This window comes from Chiroxiphia lanceolata, chromosome 10 (assembly GCF_009829145.1).
Source record: "Chiroxiphia lanceolata isolate bChiLan1 chromosome 10, bChiLan1.pri, whole genome shotgun sequence".
Classification (NCBI taxonomy): Eukaryota; Metazoa; Chordata; class Aves; order Passeriformes; family Pipridae; genus Chiroxiphia; species Chiroxiphia lanceolata.
Genome location: NC_045646.1, coordinates 16,781,399 through 16,800,728, shown reverse-complemented (window position 1 = coordinate 16,800,728; position 19,330 = coordinate 16,781,399). Strand labels below are relative to the sequence as shown.

General features: G+C 42.2%; 1 long non-coding RNA gene across 1 annotated transcript in view; it reads right to left on the bottom strand.

Annotated features, from left to right (window-relative positions):
* LOC116791616 overlaps nucleotides 1–19,330 on the bottom strand; it is a 194,969-nt gene that overhangs the window by 162,188 nt on the left and 13,451 nt on the right. The window lies entirely within an intron of this gene.

Genomic DNA, 19,330 nt, shown 5'->3' with positions numbered 1-19,330 from the left:
GTGATTGCACATGTGCAAGGAGGTAGAGGCTTGCCAAGTTTTCCCTGTGTTCACGTTTAATTGCTGCCGTGCCCCAGGTGATGCAAACGGCTGCAATTCGAGCATTTCTGTCCTTATTGGTTTATGTTCCATATGATTTCCTCGGCATCGCTGGCATCTTGGGCAACCTAAGGCCTGCTTCTTGAGCAGTTTTTATATCCATTGCACCGACAGGGTGGGGGGATTTTTTTATTTCAAAGCAATTCACTCAACAGCGCCTCTCCCCCAGCCCCAGCCCCTGGCAGCAGGTCCCCAGGCCGGGCTGCGCTGGCCGGAGCCGCACGCTGCCGGAACGGGAAAGCCCTCATCGCTCCCAATTGTTTTCCTGAATGCCTCTGCGAACAAGGGCGAAAGGAAATATCCCCGGCTGGCCGGCGGCCAGCGGCCCGCTCGCTTCCGAGGCCAAGGCAAACACCCTCCCGGCCCGCCGCGGCCCCGCCGCAGCCGCGGGGTCCCGGCCCGGCGGACGCGGCCCCTCTGCCCCCAGCGCGGCCGGTCCCTCCAGGGCACCCCGGGCCCCTTCGTGCCAGCCCGGGCAGGGGCAGCCGGGGGAAGCTCCTTGCCCTCTCAGGGCGTCGTTCCGCTCGGAACAAAACCTGCCAGCGGCCCCGGGGGTAGAAAAATAAAAGCAGTTTCCCTTCCCACGAGTGTGGGGAGGAGCACCCCAGGGCACAGGAGGCAATACCAGGGGAGCCACCACGAGCCCCGCTGCCCGACTCCATCAGGATCAGGTCCTGGGAAAGCCCGGCAGCATCTGGGCTCCCATGGCAGCCTGTGGCTCTTACAGTGCGAGGGGAGAGGAGCACAAGGGACAGCCAGAGGTCCCACTGTCACTGTAAGGCTGCAGGACCCGAACTGCCCTGTCCTGGTCACTGTCCAGCTGCCCACGGGGCAGAGCCGGGCTAGGATTTCACCTTTTGAGATGGGCACGGTGGGAGCACATGTGAAACCAGTTAACTGTGCAGTTATTTGGTCACAGGAATTTACATGCTCAGCTGCTGAAGCAGGAGGCTGTATGGTTAACTGGAGATGTTTAATAGATTTGTAGCAATGGGTGGTGGGGCTTTTAAACACAGCAATCTGTTCAGCTCCTGACCAAGAAACAGGCAGTTTCGTATGGGTATTTCGTATCTAACTAAACCCATTACCTTCAGAGCAGGGCAGAAGGGTGAAATCCGACACAGGGCAGAGGCAGGACCAGCCATCCTTTACTCTCAAATCTAGTCATCGTGGGATCAGAGCAGCACACAGAACCACAGCTGGAGATCAGGAGATCACTTCCTCCCATTACCATTTTCCAAGGTCTACAGAAAAAGTTGGGGAATCATCGTTTTACAAGCATAAAGAGATTTGAATTTCTTGCAAGAAATTTTTCAAGCTCTACCAGCAACATGTTTTGAGTTTGCAAGAAGCTCCGTTACAGAGAGAACTCTCTAAAAAGTAAAAATTAGGGGGATCAAGATAAGAAAACAAATACTGCTGACCTAGCATTCCATTGCTGGGGTGAAACACAAGGCAAATCGGGCATTTCCTACAGCTCTTTGCAAACATTGCTTCTTTGGAGGCGAGATGGATGGAGCAGTGGACGAGGGCTCACGACACCTGGACTTCATTTCCAGCTGTGTCACTTATCTGCTGAGTAACCTTGGGATATTGCTGTAAAATGACACTCAAAAAATCTATGAATGAGAAGTACTGCACAGGAACTAGGCTCTTTTGCCATCTTCCCACAGCACTCACATGGAATCCTATGTCACAGCTGGCATTTCTGTCACAGCTTGCTTACAGCCCTAATCCTACACAGTTCTCTGTGGAAGGGCTTCTGAGAGAGTAGTTCTGTTTGCAAGAAATGAGTCCAAGAAAGATGTGTGAAGCCAGAAGAATACTTCTACCTGGATTTTTAACAGAGTTCAGATCCATGTTACAAATTGGACCAAGACAGCATTTCAGCATTTCAATTTCAGGCATATACTCTGTGTCATTGACATTATTGTCTCTACTTCTAAAGTCCCATTCACAACTGTAACAATACAAAAACCCCAATAATCTCTTCAGCCAGAAAAAAGTACTGGTCAGATTCAATTTCAGTGGACCACTGGGATTTTATGCCATTGAAAACAGTATCCATATGGCTGTAAGACCAGTTTTCCATACTCTCAGGTAAAAGCTTCGCAGCAACCAAAATATGGGAGAATCTGTTTCAACCCTGGCACGTGTCACGTGCTAGAGGACACCTGTTTCCAAGTAAATTCTTAGCTGAAGCCAGTGAATCGATCTGCATTATACTGTAGGACTGAGGCCTACATTTCAAAATCTTTAAGGGATACTTAACTGAGCTTTATCATCAGGAGACGATCAGTTTAACATCTGAATTTCCCAGGAGCCATGTACATGATTTATCTGTCTAAAGGCTTGGAATCCCATCCAGTTTAGGAAACAGAACTTTGGACAGGCCACAGGACATATATATTACCTTAAGGTTTGTTAAATACCCATCACCAAGCTCTCTAAATATTGACATTCAAAAAGATTAGTCAGAAAAACCTAAGAATCACACTTATCTGATCCAGCAATATCAAATCCTTCATGTTGTCTACCAGAGCGAAATAATCAAACTCTTTTGCCATAAAGCCTTTTTTTCTCTTCTGAAACAAATTCAAGTTTTTGTAAGTTCAGAAAGTGCAGTTCTGGCCAAGGTAGATAAGTGATCAAAACAGCCATGAGGGGCTACATATACAAATATATTGCTTTGTAGATAATTTTATCTATTTGCACGAAGTTATTTATTAGCTGAACATCACTGGCATGTACAGACTGGATCTAACTAAATTATTTGATGATTTTTCTCTATGTCTGCAAGTTGTCCACACATTGCAGAATTCTCAGATTTATCATGAAAGACCATATAGGCGAACATCTCAAACCAGCAAAAAGTCAAAATGACTGTGGGATATGTGTCTTCAGCTGCAACTTCTTCACTGTAAAAGAGGATAGGCGCACTCACATTGTGTTAGTAAGTTAAACAAGCCTTTAATTCAAAAGCAAACTTTAGGACTAATATGGTTCACAGAACACAAATTCTGAAATATTCACTGGTAAAATTCCAAGTCACAGTTACTCTTTATATAAATGTCTGTCCTGGTGGAACCTGAAGAAGCAAACACAAAGAAGGTAACACACTGTAGGAATAGAAATGTGTTCACTTCCTTGTTTAGGCACTGTTCAGGGCTTTGCCAAAGAATATACTCATGTGAGACTGAGTGTCTGCAATCCCTGAGATCTACAGCTCCAAAGCTGGAAACAGCAGCAAACACAAGGAATCTCTTCCACAGCACATTGCCTGGGTGGGCTGCCCCTGGGTGGAGTTCTCAAGGTCTCCTGATGCAGGGCAAGCCACTATTGGTCAGCCTGAGATCCAAGACATTGAAGTATTGAGATCACGTTCCCAAGACAACCATCTGCCAGATGCAAGATTATATTCTCTAGCAAAGCTGTAGTAATTCAGCAAAAATGCATGTAATGCCAGACATTTCAGCCTCAACAGATCTGTGTTTGTAGACCTTGGCATCACTGGAACATTTCCAGACAGTTCCCCTCCCACCAACTCCATTCATCCCAAATTTCTGGATGGTGCTACACCTTGGACACACAGGTACACATGAGATAAAGAGAACACATTGGAATGAGGTTACTGTCCAAAGCTTCAAGGGCATAAATAATGGATGCAAATCATTAGATCAGACCTGGATCCACCTGTGATGTTCAACAGGTCCTGGCTGACAAGTGCTACTGGGAAATGCTGATAGGCACAGGCAGATGGAAGGGAAGAGGTAACTAACAGACTCCTTACTAAATTCATCCTGGTGAGGTCATGGACAAATCACCAAGGCCATCCCTGTTTGTGGCATATCCAGAGACATCTAAAATAAAATGATATTAAAAAGTCTAAGATAGAAACAGTTTATGTTTTATTTGGGGAGTAGTTACTTATAAAAACAAAATAAAAGGATTGTGGATCTGCTGATGAGTTCTGCCTATCAAAGTAAAAAGAAGCTGTTAAGATTAACAGGAGCTGCTTCAGATAAAGAAACGTCTATACCTTGAGGCATCAGTGTTCAGCCCCAACAGGGAATTTTGAGTGTCCCCTCAACTACCACTATGAAAAGGAAGAGATATTGATGAGAACAGATGGTGGTTTGGTTTCACATCCCATTATGCAACAAACTGTATAATCTTTACTCAGGTGGGAGCACAGTCTTTAATTCTGCATATCATAGTAGAATGTGGTGCAGTGAAAGGAGATGTTCCTGCTTTATTCTGAAATGACAATCTGGACCCCATTTCAGAAAAGAGGAAATGATGATTTAATAAACAAATTTTTAAAAATCATGAGGTAGCTCTGCCTCTTGTCTACTAGAAGATAAAAAGGCTGCATATTACATTGTGAATAGTATTATATCTAGTAAAAAGCTATGTTGTTAGCCCACAAATACAGAGAATGGCATGGAGAAAAAGTTTGTTTGGCTTGCCAGAACTAGTTGCAAGGAATAGAAAGAAGGAGAAAAAGTTGTAAAACATTGGGTGTGCTTCTGTCATTGCAGGAAGGGAAGCATTGCCCAAGGCAGGGATATTTCCTGGTATGGCACAGGGACTTTGATAGTCAGCTGGTAATACATTTACCAACTATCTAGTTTTCCCAGAAGTGTCTTGACCTGAGCTGACTCCTCTGTGTCCCAGGAGGATGACTAAATCTGATTAATTTATTATGCTGTGGCCTGCAAGCCATTTCCTTGCTTTACATTGGTGTCAGTACAATCTTTTATACAGGGCAAACTAGGTTCTATATAGGCATAGTTATTTGGACTAGATTCAAAACCAAGAAGAATTCACCACCAAGCATCCACAAAATTTAAACAAGTACAAAATGACAGACTGGGAAACATTTGAGAAAAAAATCTGAAACTTTAAAGGGTAGGCAGAGTTACAAGACAAGATAATCAGCTAATTAAGCCTGAAGTTAGTTGATAATTGTAGGCATCTTCCAATGAAATCACACAATCCTGAGGACTGCATGTAACCTACAAAAAAAGCCACATGATTATTTTTTACAAGGAAGCAGTGGAGTACTGTGTTATGGGAAACAATCTCAATCCTATTAAATTAATAGCTCTTGGTGGTGAGCATACTACAAACCACGCTGTGGAATCCAACAAAAAAAACCTCTTGGAAGAGCCAGCTCATGGTTTAGAGAGTTTGGGCCCATATGCCTTCGTTTGCACCAAAAAATTGTTCTAAATGAAGCTCTACTCCAAAAAACATACTTGGGATGATGCTCTACAAAAACCATCACTGTCCATATGTTGGCTTCGTGTGATACTGCTATAACCTGCAGGCAGCCGTCAAAGAAACTTTCATTTATGAGACCTAAAGTAGACTAAGCAGAGGACTCAGCAAACCATGGGGAAGAAAAAAAAGTATAGCATAGCTGACAGAGTACTTTCCAAAAGCAATCTAAAATCCACATGCTCAGATATACAGCAGTACCTCACTAACTACAGTAGTTTGGTTATTCCCACTAGTATTACACTTGAGATTCCACACTGTTTGTATCTTACTGATTTACACATAAATTGTGCTCAATCTATTTTACTTTGCTTGCTTTGAAAGCTCAGCTTGGGATCTGAGAATCACTCTGACAAACATCTTTCTCCATCTCAACCCATAATAATAGTTTGTGGGACAAATAAAGATGCTGATTACATCTCTGCACCGAACTGCCACACTGAAAGGTTTTCTGCCCCAGAATTTTGTATAGAAATTGAAAGGAGAGGATGATTTTGCTTGCCTAGAACTCCTCTACTGCCCAGTCTCGATAGGTGCACAAATTGTTTCTGAGCTGGCTCTGAGCCCAGAGCAGGACTAACACACTCCCTCCCTGGCCCACCAGAATGAGAAGGGTTGTGGGAAGATGGACAGTGAGAATGGGGCAGAGAAGAGCTTTGAGTTTCTGGTGTAGGTGGAGGAATACTGTCAGGTAGGTCTCCAGAGCAGAAAAATTTGGAGGTTGACATGGGCAGTTTTTTCTGAGGTATTTCTAGCCAACCACCTGGTTAGGTGATGGGTGCACGTGCACAAAACTGTCCAGCCAAGTCCTTTCACACATCACTGTGAGGCCCTTTCACACACCATGTCTGGTTCTCTCTTCCCAGCTCACCACAACCCATCAGAAATGTGGCAGTTGAGTGCCTCAAGTATGTTGTGCTCAGTAACACCCAAACCATCTGAGGCCAGCACTTCTGTCACTGGATGAGATCACGTTACAGTGCAGTGGAAGTTGCACAAAAGGGCACTGAATACCACACTCTTTCTCCAAGCCAGGCTCTGAACACTTCCAATAGAATCAATAAGGAGCAGAAATGTCACTGTCATGAGAATCAGCAAGTTTACAATACAAAGATGAGATACACTGGATTATTGAAAAAGGAAAGTGTGTGCCCAGTGGAAGCAAGGTGAAGTGACATGGGAAGACTTCAGAGATGCTGCTTGCCACTGTAGGGAGAAAATTTATGTGGCCAAAGCTCAGCTGGAGGTGAAGCTGGTCAGAAACGTGGGGAACAATAAAAAGAGCTTTTCCAAATACACTAATGGCAATAGGCAGTATAGAAATATCATCCTGTTCCAGGATGAGGATGGTCATCTCACAAACAGGGACGGAGACAAGGCAGAGATGTTTAATGCTTTCTTTGCCTCTGTCTTCAACACAGATGATGGACCAAGGGGGTCTCAGTCCCCTGAGCTGGAGGCCAGGTGTTGGACTCAATGATTCTCATGGATCCCTTCCAACTCAGCATATTCTATTCTGTTCTATTCTATTCTATTCTATTCTATTCTATTCTATTCTATTCTATTCTATTCTAATTCTAATTCTATTCTATTCTATTCTAGGTCTGCAAGGAATTTCTTACCTTTTTTTTTTATCCCTGTTCATTTTTTGTGTGCCTCTGCACTTTCTGGTTCTGGCTGATGGCTACCTACATACTTCTAAAAAGACTTCCTTCCTCATACTACCTCTTATTTCTGGCCAAAATAGAAGAAAGAATTTTCAAGCCAAACAAATTCAGAATGAGAGGGGTTTTTTTCTTATACTGATCAACACTTTATGTTGTTCACACAGTCAAACTTTTTACATGTTTATTGACTTTTGCATAGTCAAAAAAACTCACAAAAACATTGAGATTTTTCTTAGCAGATTATCTTGTTTATAAATTAATGTTTAAAGAGAAAAACAAATCTCTTGAAGAATGTGCCCAAAATTTGTAATCTTAGACTCATTTCTGGGAGAACTGGATTGCTTACAGTGGCCTTCACATAAAAAAATACTGATGCCAACAAATGTCTGCCAGCTGTGCAAGAGAAACACTCCTTTTATTGCACTGAACTTTGTAGTATTAGTGATGTTTCTAATAGACATCTTCAGACACTGATAAAAAATATTTTGTATTTTCTCAACTCACTCACATGAAATGGTTGTTTCAAGTGGATCTGTCATTGTGGTTTCCTGGACTTCTTCAGTCTTGTTGGAAAGCTTGTAAATTCCCATGGCTGATAGTAAGCTAAGGAAGGAAATAAAAAATAGTAAATACCACTTCAGTGGTGTAAGTCCTTTTCTGCTCTTTTTTGGCTTAGAGTGCATTTTAGGAGATTATTATCAGCTTTTACACAGACTTCAAAAGAGTTCCATCTGGGAATCCATCCGTAGGTCCATTTTGCACCCTCAACTGAACTCCTTTCCACCAAATCAGGCTTCACTAAAGATATACACTGGTAGATCAGCATTTGGCTGAATTAAGTGGGTCTGGGCTGTGAGTTTATTTTACAGGAGTACTTGACAATATCAATACAATAAATGGCTGAAGCAACTGGAAGGAAAATCACTCTTTAATATCATATTACTTTCTACAGCTACAGAGCAGAATATGTGAAAAAAAAGAATAAGACAAATTAGATGATCTATATCAATGTGCAGTGACTAGGTATTTAATACCTGCTATACTTTAATTATTTTTTTAAAAATTGGAGATGTTTTAAAAACTGAAAACAAAATGCATATAGAATATTTTTACAACACAGAGGAACAACAGCAGATTAGCTTTCTGAGGCTATACCTCTTTTTGCACTCAGATCATGTACTAAAATTGCTTGTGCTGCTTACTAGTATTGCTGCAGATGAGACCAGGATGCAGCCCAGCACATTTGCACAGAGCACGAAATACACAACAAGGACTATTAGTTACTGAGTCCAGCTCACTTTTCATACAGCACCTCACTGTCTCAAATGCTGTAAACAATCCCATGACTCCTGGAGAACATGAATAATAGTGAAAGGATCATGCCTTCTGAACAGAAGATTCCAGATTTTGCTGCAGTTGTTCCAAGAGAAGACGTAGGAAGAAATTCCGACCAGCATAATGCTGCTAGAGGAATATTGACACTGAGCTGACCCAGTGACAGCACTCAGAGCTGATGAAGAGATTTAAATGGTGCATTCTGGTGAGGGGTTCAAAAGTCAGAAGTCATAACCCAAAATAATTGTGTATACCGGAAATTCAAACTATTTCACTCAGGGTCAGAATAATGAACTCATGGAATTAGTTGCCAAGTAAGAACATGGAAACAAGCACTGCAGTCTAAGTGGCTTGGAGACATCTTGGCACTTTTATGGAGAGAGAAGGGATTAAAGGATCTAGTGACAAAACAGAAAAGTGGGGGTTAAGAAAAACTTAAGGGAGGACAAACGCATGAGGTCAAGTGGCATTTTCCCCTCCAAACGTCATTTCCTCTCTTTTATGTCACTCTTCCCAAAGACATCATGTCACATTGAATAAACAATCACTAAAGCTTAGATGAGGAATGGACTTCTACCGGATTGAAACAGGGATGAAGCAGCACTATCTTTTCCTCTGCTCCATAATAAAAGTAACTGCTAACCAACAGGAACAGACTTCTTTATCTATAAACAACGCCATGCATTTGACCCACTCAATCTAACGTAGCACATGAGGTTTTCTCATATCACCCTCTTCCTGTTACCATATCTTCTTCAGTCCCATCAGAATACTGCAACTGACCAGATAACAAAATTAAACTGAAACAGCTTAATGTCAGAACACAACCCAACTGTCTAATGTACTTCATTGGTGACACACTTCTTTATCTACACTACCCAAGATATTTGCAGTGCTAGCATAGGCACATCATATGCAATTGCAAGAAGTACATGAAGCTACTGATCACTGTTTTAAGTGATGAAGCACTAATAAAGGCATTATTTTAGACATTTGTACCTGGTTCTCATTATAGAAGAAAACCTATTCCCATTAAGAGGTGGCATCAAATATAAAAATATTTCAGTTGGAAACTACATGCCTATAGAAAAAAGATGTATAAAAGAAGGTGCATTTTTAATTTAAGGTCAAGTATTAAAGCAAGATTGTAGTAAAAGTTCTTACTATTTGACTCTTCCAGAAATTGTTTCTACAAGTTAGCTAATTCTTTTACATTTTAGCTGCTTTCCTTTGCCTCTTGCATGAGTTGACACATACTACAACAGCTGAGGCACATAACAGCTTCTCTAACCAGCTTTGTACTGATCTGTCCCCAGGACATGTGGGATGCTCAAATATTCTGTGACACTAGCTCACTGCATTGTGCTCTGTCCTAGTTTGTTGAGTTAGGCTCTAATGTCTTGATCTCCAATGTACCTGTAAAAATAAGATCTAAGAAGGAGAGTAGGTAGATTATGTCAGGGGTTACACTTACCATAGAATTATGAATACACTGATAAAACTATCTTGGAAACTGACTTTTCTCAACAACATAAATGAAATTACATTTTCCAGAGACAGGTCCACCTGGATATATATCATTGTAAAATCACCCAGCCATTCTTTACCAAAGGCATGGGGGGATCCCTTTGCTGACTTTCTGTGAAACACACGGTTGTGTCTCAGCAGACTCAGTAATGTTTAACTGAATTGTCTCCAAGTCTTGCTTGCTGAGGGGCTTCCTCACAGGCAGAGGCACTGGATAGGTTTTGTACCTTTCTAATCCTGAGGAGAGTCCCTGAGAATGCCTGATATGTGGCAGCAGCAACCTGTCAGACCAGACAGACAGAGATTCTTCAAGCAATACAGGAGCTTAAGTGGGAGCTAATTCAGATCAGGAATGAGTCAAAGCAAGAGAGCATGGGCCAGGCCTGTATTAAGGGGGATGCAAGGGGATTTGTCCAGAGGTAAGAGAGAAAAATTTCAGAAGTTTTCTCAATTGCAGGGGGTCTAAATGGAGCAAATCTGTGAACTTTTGGAACATCCCAATCATTTTACCAGAGGTCCAGTCTTTTTTTACATACAGGATAAAAAAGATTGTGTCTTATGCATCTTGCACAGAAACCAGCTCAAATCCTGGGATGTGGCATTAAAGAACATTCCTCTGATTCTACCCACACAGACAGCTCAATTTTCCCAAATCCTTCAGCTTTCAGTTACCACTAAAGACAGATGTCAAAATCTTTGCAGACTGTATTACTAGAAAAGAAAAACGTTTATTTGTTTTCCTCTCTTCTTAAAAACATTGTAGAATCACACTTTGTTAAAACATCTCTGAGCTGCCCTAGAATTTCAGCTAACCTATATTTGTTTCTATCCCATGTCAGTCTCAACCCCTACCTATCTCTGCTGAACCCCGTAGTATTATACAAAATGCCTCCAAAACTTATCTAGGTTTCATGTAATAGAGAAATTTTATATTTTGGCACTGATAAAAAGATAATTCAGATTATAATTATAACTACTTACCCCATGTAAAGCTTACCCCTTACAGCATAAAACCATTTTCTCAATTTTAATTTTGTTTTGTTAAACCTAACAAGTGGCTTGTAATTTAATTTACAATTAATTACTTTCAATATTCTGACATCTTAGGCCATTGAAGCTTCCTTTTAATTAAAAAGAACTATTAATTATAGCTTAATATTCAATTAGAAGCTATGTATTAGTAATATTTTGAATTCTGAGAGACAACAGTTATACAGACAGAAAACACATTTGTAAATGGATACTTCAGAAAAGTAGATGTAAGATGGAGTTCACCTGTCTAGAACTCTACAGTCCTGATTCTTAAGAAAATTGTACACAGACATCCAGACGGAGACTCAGCAAGTTTAAAAAGGCCAAGTAAGGTTTAATCTCCTTATCCCTCTCCTTCCAGTAGTGTGATTAGGTGTAGCACATGGGTCACAGAGCCTACATATCCCTGGGTTATGTACCTGGCACAGTAGGACCAGCACAAGTGCAGCAGGGAGGACATGCAGAGTATCACTCCATGCTCACCTCCCACACGGAGCCTGCCCGGCACCTGGGCTGCAAGGATTTCCTGGGCCTGGGGAGCCACATGGGCAGTGCCTGCACAGGGCTCACTGCACTGCAAGCAAACAGAAATAGGGGATTTTTAAGGATGTTTTCTGTTTTCACATGATGTGTTTGGTGTCTTACTGATACAGAGGCTCACTCCTGCCTGCTCCATTTTGCCATTTTGGTCCATGACTTTGTCTGCTCTGTAAAGGTGTGTCTTTAATGGAACAACTCTCATGAGCTTTTGTCTATGTACAAGATCAGTACTTAACCTAAACAAGTCATCATCCTCTCTGAATCCTCCCATACCATTGCTACGTTAAAGTGACTTGTAACAAAGGATTTATAGCTCATTATTCAATAATGGATGTCATTCTATCTGGCTCCTTTAATTACATGTCAACGATTTTTTTAATCCTTTTCCAACAGAAAAATAAGGTGCTGCCACTAGCAGTCTGCCTGAAAGGTTCAAATGTCAGGGCAGTAATTTTGAAACGAATGGATTTGACTCAACCGATGCGAGAGTAAAAATAGCTATTAGAGATTCCCTGACAAGTTGCTGTGACAGGGAAAAGGGTAGAACTGCTTTCACCCTCCTGCCTCTATGACTTTGCCTCTGTCCTGAATGGTACAGCACAAAATGCAACACCAGAAAAATAAATAACCTGGCCTGAAATCTCTGTGGTTTTTTCTATAGCTGGGACTAGTGGTTCCTCCTTTACTTTCTCAGGCAAGGGATTGACAAGGGAATGACACAGCCTCACCTTGGCCAAGCCCTGAACACAGTGGGCAAAGGGACTGAGTGTGGTGGGCCACAGCCAGCAGGACATGATACTCCTCCATCAGGAAGGAAGCTTCTTATCCCTCCTGAAGGGCTCAGGGAAACACAAGGAAAGCAAGCAAACCCACAAAAAAATAAAAGAAGAACATGCATCCCCACCTCCAAAAAAAGAACAAAAGAAAGAAACTTTAAATGCTGGAAATATGCAGAGAGCAAAGAGAAGGCTTTAAATTGCTGGATGCTACTTAACCCAGACAATTCAATAGCATACAACTTCAAGCCATATAACTTCTCCTATACATAAAATAAGTGTCCCACAGCATTCTACTTACAGCATTTAAGGAAAGTACAGCAGAGGAAGTATCCCTTGGGGGCCAATTCACCTCTTAAACATTTTTACCTTTGTCAGTGTCACTTTTATCAGAAAATTTACGAGGACAACATGTAACCCGAGCTGCCTCCAAAGAGACCACAATTTGCAACGTATCAGGTGGCTGCTTCTGATGAGCAGGAGAGAAGGGGTGAGGGACCTTTTTCCCCAGCTCCTCTGATACAATGGACAAACAGCCCCTAAACATTTCCTAGAAGAAACTTCCATTCAGGTGGAGCAAAGGGCCCAGAATGAATAGGAACACAGAGTTGTCAAGATTATTTTGCCTCTTTGAGCCCCACCTTTCCTACTGTAAGATAAGATGAGCCATGCTGACATTCATTGTAAGGCACTTAAAGAGCTACAAATTAGAAATGATAAATAAGAATTAACCATCATTATTCAATAAGGATTCAAGACAAAGGTGAAACTGGGGTTATAGAGATGAATGAGATGACTTTAAAATTCTTGGAGAAGACTGCCCCAGAAGAGGGATATTTGAAATAAGGGGCTCTCTGTATTTTCTCCCTCTTCCCTTGGGAACAATTGCATTAGGAGGTAGGAAAGAGGCTGATTCCTCCTCAATTCTGTGTGTCTTCACTATAGCAACTGGTAACTAAATATTCTTGAATTAAAACCAGACCTGGACAGGTTGTGTCCTGACAAACACAATGTAGTATGATGTTTGGCCATTTTGTCAGCCACTTCATATTTCCTTGATACCATCATTAACAGGTTGCCTAAGCACCACAAAAATAGGTATGTGACATTAAAATAGCTTAAAGGTTTCCTGGGAAAAGTATATAACTGTATGAGACCAGCTCACGCATCCAGAACTGTCACATGAATAAAGAAGGTCCTTTTAAACATTGAAAGACTGTGTCCTCCTCCACTTGAATTTTACTGACATTTTTATGATTGCCTTCCTCTATTTGCATGTGACTGTTTTCCATCTACCACTATCAAAAATTCTTCCTCCATCAGTGTTTTCATTGTTCTCATTATTCATTTCAGTTCTGCAATCTTTCAAGACATTTGCTCTAGCCAAGCTGTCACGCTAACCTGGCTTCTCTGAAGGCACTGCCTGCAGCTAATTCTGTGTAGAAAGGCCACCAGCCTGGAAAAGCAGCAGGGAAGGTTAAATTAAAGACAGCACAGAAGACATGCTTCATGTGCAACCTCTCTCCTGCTCTGCAATGACATATCAGTCTCCTTGATCATTTCTACAGATAACAGCCAAACCAACAAATGACACAAGAGAAAAGGACTTGTCAAAGTAGAGGGTGACCTGTGCCACCGATTTCTCTATTAAAGGGATGGTTTTGTTTCTTGCTGGCACTTGTTTTCCACTAGGGACATATCAAGGCTCAAAATTCCCAATCTGTTTCTGTTGTCAGGCAGGAGATCTCTCTTTAAACTTTTATTTCTGTAGTGGGGTACAAGACTAAACATAAAATTAAGTACCAAAATACTTTTGCCACTTGAAAGGACAAAATTTGCTGTTGAATATTTCTAACATCTTTGATTTACACCTCGTCCCCACAAAATGTGTTTTCCACTTGTCTCATGTGGGTGTCCTCAGGCTTTTCCAGGTTCTTTCCTTCCCTGCTCTTCTTTGTTTTATCCCAGACATAACCATAATTGCACCAGGACAGCAGCATAACAGTTGCCATAAAGATGAAAGCCCTGGAAGAGTGGCATGTTTAACACCTTTCAACCCATCTAAAGATCCTGGGAAGATGAAGAGAGAGAACTCACTGTCAGTGCATATTGTTGGGGTATAAGGAAAATCAGCTCATGACTGTTGACCTTTAGGCTTTCTTACTCTGGTTACAGGCTTATGCCACTGCTAAGCTAACGTGGTCTGAATTAAATTCCAGATAAAATGGTTAGAATCATTGTGCATCCTTACATGGTCTTACTGTCCCACCGGGGACAGCCTCTATCTACTCACCCACACACAGATTCCCTGTACTTGGCTCTGTACCCGGAGTCGTAAGAAAGTAATTTCAGGAACGGTGTTCTAGATTTCTTAAACAAACAGTATACATTGGAATAGTTACTGCCAAGGATTAAAATAATGCCTAAGTGATTTTTTCCAGGCACTCCACAATACAATAATTTTTTCATCCAACAGCCTTTCATGTGACACTTTTATATAAAAATGTTTACAGGAAATAGCAAACTTTCCTTTCGTTCTTCAGGTTACATGTACCCCCATAAAATGCAAATACTGAGTGAAGTCATTGAACTACCTGACACTTAAAAATGAACACATCTAAGTATCCTGCTTAAGATCAAATGGTGGCTCCCAGCAGCTAAACGGATATTTCAAACACTGGATAACTGATTTTTTCCTGGCCTCCAACTGCCACTTTTAATGGGGAGTTGCACAGTGAATCTTTACTAGCAAAGACGGTGGGCCTTAGGGGGTCAGACAAAGGCAGCCTCCATTTGCACTTGTGCAGTGGGATGCTCCAGCCTTCATCTTCGTGCACTTTTAAAATCTGAAATGAGGACTGGGGACTGTCACAGAGCAAACAGGAACACACAGTCTCACAGCACACCAGAGTCTATGCACCTTCTACCAGACCTGTAGGAAAGCTGGCAACAGCTGCTGAGAAATGCCAGCCAATAGAATCTACTTCTGCAAAGACTTTTCCAAAGAAACAAAAATGTTTCAAATCATCAGAGAACTTTCAGGATCCTCTCTCATCAGAATAGTTTAATAATGATGTAAAAATGTCTGTGGTATTCCGTTTTCCCTTTCTCCAAAGTTTTAGGAGGGGTGTTTTTCCACAAAAGTAAAAGCCAAAAAGCCTCAAAACCAATTTGCAATTAATGCCTTTACCAGTAGCACATACAGAGAGAGGCACACTGAGCCTCTGGCACAACAAACACGAAGTTCCCAAAGCTGAACTCAATGGACACGGGCTTGTGAGCCCTAAAATTTCTGTGGTAGATGCTTTGCCTTCTTCCCATGCTGGGAAAAAACAACACAACTCCCTCCAGCTGAGTGGGAGCAACTCCTAAGGAAGTAGCAAAGCTTTCCTAAAAACGACCTATCATTTTCCTCTTTCATCCTTGGTGGGGAGATGTCAAGGCTGTGCTTCTCTTCCCTCTGCCTTTCCTTGCATATGGGGCTTTTTTAATCAAGTGATTATGTCACAGTCTTCTTTCCTCTCAGTAAAGAAAAACATCCAACCCTTCAGCATTCCGACTGAAATCGCCTGCAAAAACAAAGGATGAGAACTACTTGTCCAACAAGGTGGGAAGGACATGTGTCCTTGGGCTACGTTGGCTGCCCAAACTGTGCTTGTGAATGTGCTTTTCTGCTCATGACTATGCCATGCTCTCCATGCCAAGGACATGGACACACCTGCATGTGGGCCAGAGTGTGCCCTGGCTCTGTGACGTGCCAGCTCAACACTTTGAGACAGGAACAATCTGCTAGAGCAGGAATTTCTTATGTGTCCTTTGCTGGCAGAAGAAATCAATCACAAAGCCACACACTGGGTACAAAGGAGCTTCAGGGTCTCTTCAGGTCTTCTCCCCCACTGCCAGCTGTGGGAAGAGAGCAGTTGCTACTAAAGAAAAGGGGCTTCATATTTTGCCATGTTTCTTGTCATGTTTTGTCTCCCTAAGGCCTTATCCCAGCTACTATGGAAGTAAATTGGCAGGCAAGAAATGCTGGCAGTTAGGAGTCCTATTGCCATAGGGCTGCTTTGTTTCTCAGTGCAAATAATCAGTGTATTTTATGTTTTATGTTTACCATCAGAGCTGCAGGCAGCCACAAAGGCTGCACTTCCAGCCTCACAGCTGCAAGGGAAGATACCACAGCCTGTGCAGAGGTGGCTTTCCAGAGGGAATGCTGAGGTACCTGCCTTTGTGTCTCCCTGAGCACACCAGGGAAAATACAAAGTTTCTGGGCAGCTAGGACAAAGTTCGCTTCTTCTGCGCAAAGTTTGCTTCTTCTGCACAACAAATCCAATTGATCAGCAGTATGAAGTATTAGATATTTTAAATCATCAGAATTTATCCAAAGAAAATGCTGTTTATTTGAAATACTTGGTTCCAAACCTTCCCCAGGTCAGAATCTGAACCCAGCCTTGATTTCCACTTCAAAGCTGGTGATCCTAAAAATTGGGGTTCCAAACCAAATTAAAAACCACCAAAGATAAAATTTTCTACAAACAAGAAACTCTGTTTTCCACCACATTGGAATGTGTTTCATTGAATGCAAAAATGAGAATCTTGGCAACGATACCAGAATTTTATCACTTACTTTTTCCAGAGGAGTCCTGCAATATTTATTACCTGCACAGGATGAGCATAATGGAATTCGTTCTAACATTTCATCCAGAAGAGAGTTCATGAGAAAGTAAGAACTTGTCTTTTAATGAGTGGAACCAAGAGAAACGTGACTGAGACTTGGCCAATTCAGCTCTTCTAAAAGCTTATCCATTTGCAGTCATTGTAAACTTCATTTCCTCACACTCAGGACACACACCTGACAATCTGACCACACAACTCCACTGTACTTTGATGTAAGGGTGAGCCTGCAGTCAGACAAACAAATTGCTTCAGCTCACATCTCTCTTTCTGGTATTTTTTTCTTTCATCAAGAAACAATTTGGATAAAAGCAAATCTCTTGAGGGGAAAAATATGTTTCCATTTAGTGAGAGACCATCCTTTACCCATCCTCAGACTGAGAAAGGAGTAGCACTGAGCTCTAGGACAAGAAAAGGCAAAAATGTTGAACTAGTTGATGAGCAGCATTTCTATGGGAAGGCAGGACGAGTGTCAAAGTGCAAAAAAAAGGCCTCTGCAGCCCACATGACGTGTAGTGCAGGGGGGGTTCAAAGAAAGCACATTTTGAGTGTTCAGCAGGAAAATTATAACTCCTTTGGAAATAATTCCCAAGAAAACTGACAGCACTTTTAGAGCTGGAAGTCTCAATGGGGGAAGAAGCACCGTGGGCTACAGGAGAGATTCAGAGAAGCCAGCCAAGCCCAGATTCAAGGAGGCACTGCCACATATAGTCCCCTGGCCTCTCAAAATCAGCCTCTATTCCCAGCTAGAAACAGACCTCTGGGATGTAAAAGGGGAAGGGGCAGACCAAAAAGGAGGAAATACCTTCCCCCTGGCCTGTGCTAGGTTTGTCTGCAGGCACAAGCAGGGCACGGGGTCTGTGAAGCAATGAGATACGTGACCAGCTGATGACACGGCAGAGCTTAAAAATAACATTGCTGATTGGAAAATGTCAGTGTCCATTACACAGGACACACTGCTGGGGCTACCTGCAAAAAATTTCAGAAGTTCTGTGTGGGAGGAGTTTAAATCTTTGAAACTGCCTGTTACATCAGGCTGCAAAGCAAGTAAATGCTGAGGTCTCCAACGTGTGCATTTCTACAGGTAATTAGATCTTATAAAAGTGTTTATCTATACAATAAAGGAGCTCAGGAGAGTCAGCGTGATCTGGATTAAAATTATTTCAGAGTTTGGGCATGGATATAGCTGAAGGAAAAGCCACTTCACAACTCAAAATAAGTTGTAATAAAATAGTTTAGGAAATGTCTTGTTACTTTGCATGTACTGAATAATGGGTAATTTCACAACTTTCAATACCCATACTTAAGAGGAGCTTTTATAAACGAAATTCAATGAGTTCTGCTCAAGGGACTCTCTTGCAACACTGTGGAGCATGCAATATCCACAGGTATTGCAACATCTAATTGCAAAATAAAGGCTGTTTTCCTCCAAATCTCCTCATGCTCTCCTTCCAGCCAACAGTGACAATGTTACATGGGCATGGTTTTCTTTTGGGTAAGTTGAATCAGCTCAATAGTCATCTGACAGGCACCCAACATATCCAACTCAAGGAAAGGAGCAGAATTGCAAGGCCAGGAGCTCAGACCTCTCCTGTCAGTACTTAGCACAGCTACTCATGACACTGCAGTGCTGCTCACAAACTGCTCTGCTGTCCCCTTGGTTAGAGGAGAGAGTTCTGCAAGTCAGTTCTGTGCCCAGGTGCTCCAGCATGGACAGGAAAGCAATTCTGCACTCCCCACACACATTGTGGCCACACTTACAAAGATCAGGGAGAGGCAAAATTGTCATGAACATACATTGGCCCAGAAAAAAAAAAACCAAACACAACTATCTGTGAGTGACAAGCTAACTAGAAAGGGAGTTTTTAAATACTCAAGTTCGGAGATCAAGCACAGCAGTTCACAACCACCGACCACAGAACAGTGGGGATCTTCAAACAACTCCAACAAGGCAAGGTTTGCTGGTACCTCTTCCCATTCCTCCATGTCCTTAGCTGATCCCTGTGCTCTGATCACTTTTCAAGGCACACTCCCCATTTTTCCTCTATATACTCTAGTCAACTTCTGCTTCTTCCTCAAAATTCCAGGTCAGAATCACTGGGAGGGAAGCATCACTCTGCCTGCTTATGGAGAAACAAAACACAGCACCATTTATTTTATGTGATAAAGTGAACACAGCCCATGGTGATCACAAGAGAAACCAGTATCTTCCAGAAGAGTTTGGAGTGGGACCCAGCTGAAGGTGAGAGGGCTCTGGAGGACCCCCAAGTGCATGGCTCAGTGACACAGCCAGGCTGACCTGCTGGCTGGCAGTGCAGATGGAGGACTTCTGTTCCTATGTAACATTATTCCCCTCTCCCCTGAGCCTCCCACTCCAGGTGCCACTTGTGCAGCCCAGCC